Below are 3,955 nucleotides of genomic sequence, written 5' to 3'. Positions count from 1 at the left end.
GGCGCTTGCAGTGAGCTGAGATCCAGCCACTGCACTCCAGCCTGGGCGACAGAGCGAGACTCCGTCTCAAAAAAAAAAAAAAAAAAAAAAAAAAAGCCATCTATGACAAACCCACAGCCAACATAATACTGAATGGGGAAAAGTTGAAAGCATTCCCTCTGAAAACTGGAATAAGACAAAGATGCCCACTCTCACCACTCCTCTTCAGCATATTACTGAAAGTCAAAGTGTCACTGTTTGCTGATGATATGATTGTTTACCTTGAAAACACTAGAGACTTCTCCAGAAAGTTCCTAGAACTAATAAAAGAATGCAGCAAAGTTTCCAGATACAAAATTAATGTACACTAATCAGTTGCTCTTCTATACACCAACAGAGACCAAGTGAAGAATCAAATCAAGAACCCAACCCCTTTTATAATAGCTGCAAAAATATTAAAATACTTAGGAATAAACTAACCAAGGTGGCAAAAGATCCCTATAAGGAAAGCTACAAAACACTGCTGAAAGAAATCATAGATGACACAAACAAATAGAAACACATCCCATGTTCATGGATGGGTAGAATCAATATTGTGAAAATGACTATACTGCCAAAAGCAATCTACAAATCCAACGCAATTCCTATGAAAATAACACCATCATTCTTCACAGAATTAGAAAAAACAATTCTATAATTCACATGGAACCAAAAGAGAGCCTGCATGGCCAAAGCAAGACTATGCAAAAAGAACAAATCTGGATCTTTATCTGTGACATGCACAGATCAAGAAACTGGAAAATGTGAAGAAATCTTTATTGGGGTATCATCTTATCATTTTAGAAAAACCAAGAATTTTTAAAAATGAGAATATCAACATTTGGTTTTGTGTGAAAGTGGTGTTTGTATTAAAATACTTTTTCAATGAACTATATATAAGCTATGTTTTTATTAAACTGCAATATATTAGTGTTGCAAAAAAAGAGACTTCCTCAAGGATTTTTAATAGACTCCCAAAAGCCAATGATAAAGAAAAAATTCTAAAAGCAGCCAGAGAAAAGGAACAAATAACATGCAGTGGAGCTCCTATACATTTGGTAACAGACATTGCAGTGGAAAATTTAAAGACCAGGAGAAACAAGCATGATATATTTTAAGAGCCAAAGGAGGGAAAAACTCTTTTATCCTAGAGTAGTATTCCAGCGAAAAAATAGCCTCAAATATGAAGGAGAAATAAAGACTTTCCTAGAAAAACAAATACTGAGAGATTTCATCACCACCAGACCTGTCCTACAAGAAATGTCAAAGAGATTTCTTCAATCTGAAAGAAAATGACATTGATGAGCAGGAATACATCATCTGAATGTACAAAATTCAATGGCAAAAGTAAGTACACAGAAAAACACGGAATAGTATAACACTGTAATTGCACTGTAATTATGGTGCCTAAACTACTTGTATTTTGAGTAGGAAGATTACAAGATGAAACAATAAAAAATAATGAATAAATTTCAGACATGGAAAATACAGTAAGATATAAATAAAAACAAGAAAAGGTTAAAAAGCCAGGGGACAAAGTTACAGTGTAGACATTTTATTAGTTTTCTCTTTGCTTATTTGTTTATGCAATTACTGTTACAATGTCATTGGTTTAAAATTATGGGTTAAAGATATTATTTGCAAGCCTCATGGTAACCTCAAATTGAAAAACATACAACAGGTACACAAAGAATGAAAAGTAAGAGATTATAACATATCACCAGAGAAAGTCATCTTCACCAAAAGGAACACAGGAAGGAAGGAGAGAAGGAAGATAATACCACAAAACAACCAAAAACCAAATAACAAAATGACAGAAGTAAGTCTTTTTTTAAAATCAAAAATAACATTTAAGGTAAATGAACTAAACTGCCCAATCAAAAGACAGAGAGTTCCTGAATGGATTAAAAACAGGACTCAATGATCTGTTGCTTACAAGAAATCCACTGTATTTATAAAGATACACAGACTGAAAACAAAGGGATGGAAACAATATTCTATGCCAATGGAAAGTAAGAAAGAGCAGGAGTAGATAAACTTATCAGAGAAAACAGATTTTAAGGCAAAAGTCTAAAAAGAGACAAAGAAGGTAATTATATAATGATTAAGGGCTCATTCAGCAAGAGAACATAACAATTGTAAATATATACACACCCAGGTATATAAAGCAAATATTAATAAAGAGAGAGATAGATCCCAATACAATTATATTAATAACTGGAGACTTCAACTTCCCACTTTCTGCAATGGACAGATCATCCTGACAGAAAATAAACAATGAGACATTGGACTTAACCTGCATTGTAGAACAAATGGACCTAATGGATACTTATGAAACATTTCATCCAATGGCTGAAGAATACACACATGGATACTTCTTAAGAATAGACCATATCTTAAGCCACAAAACAAGCCTGAAAAAAGTCATAAAAATTGAAATTATATCAAGGGTCTTATCTGGCCACATGGAATACAACTAGAAATCAATAACAAGAGGAATTTTGAAAATCATATCAACATGTGGAAATTAAACAATATGCTCCTGAGTGCAAGTGGGTCAATAAATAAATAAATGAAGAAGGAAATTTAAAAGTTTCTTGAAACAAATGATAATGGAAACACAACATATCAAAACCTATGGGATATAGCAAAAGAAGTACTAAGAGGTATATTTATAGCTATAAGTGTCTACATCAAAAAAGTAGAATGAGTTGAAAGAAACAACCTCATGATGCATCCTAAAGAACTGGAAAAGCAAGAGCAAACCAAACCCCAAATCAGTAGAAGAAAATAAATAATAAAGATTAGAGCACACATGGATAGGAAGAATCAATATTGTGAAAATAGCCATACTGCCCAAAGTAATTCATAGATTCAATGCTATTCCCATCAAGCTACCAGTGACTCTCTTCACAGAATTAGAAAAAACTACTTTAAATTTCATATGGAACCAAAAAAGAGCCCATATAGCCAAGACAATCTTAAGCAAAAAGAACAAAGCTGGAGGCATCACGCTACCTAGCTTCAAACTATACTACAAGGTTGCAATAACCAAAACAGCATGGCATTGGTACCAAAGAAGATATATAGACCAATGGAAAAGAACAGAGACCTCAGAAATAACACCACACATCTACAACCATCTGATCTTTGACAAACCTGACAAAAACAAGCAATGGGAAAAGGATTCCCAAATTTAATAAATGGTGCTGGAAAAACTGGCTAGCCACATGCAGAAAACAGAAACTGAACCCCTTCTTTACACTTAATACAAAAATTAACTAAAGATGGATTAGATACTTAAATGTAAGTCTAAAACCATAAAAACCCTAGAAGAAAACCTAGGCGATACCATTCAGGACATAGGCATGGGCAAAGACTTCATGACTAAAACACCAAAAGCAATGGCAACAAAAGCCAAAATTGACAAATGAGATCTAATCAAACTCAAGAGCTTCTGCACATCAAAAGAAACTATCATCAGAGTGAACAGGCAATCTACAGAATGGGAGAAAATTTTTGCAAGCTACCCATCTGACAAAGGTCTAATATCCAGAATGTACAAGGAACTTAAACAAATTTACCAGAAAAAAAACAAACAACCCCATCAAAAAGTGGGCAAAGGATATGAACAGACACTTCTCAAAAGACAACATTTATGTGGCCAGCAAACACGAATAAAAGCTCATCATCACTTGTCATTAGACAAATGTAAATCAAAACCACAATGAGATACCATTTCATGCCAGTTAAAATGGTGATCATTAAAAAGTCTGGAAACAACAGATACTGATGAGGATGGGGAGAAATAGGAAAACTTTTATACTGTTAGTGGTACTGTAAATTAGTTCAACCATTGTGGAAGACAGTGTGGCGATTCCTCAAGGATCTAGAACTAGAAGTACCATATGACCCAGCCATCCCATTACTGGGTATA

Source organism: Mandrillus leucophaeus, unplaced genomic scaffold (assembly GCF_000951045.1).
Source record: "Mandrillus leucophaeus isolate KB7577 unplaced genomic scaffold, Mleu.le_1.0 Scaffold43, whole genome shotgun sequence".
Lineage (NCBI taxonomy): Eukaryota > Metazoa > Chordata > Mammalia > Primates > Cercopithecidae > Mandrillus > Mandrillus leucophaeus.
The sequence above is the reverse complement of the archived record's forward strand: the minus strand, read 5'-3'. Positions refer to the sequence as shown.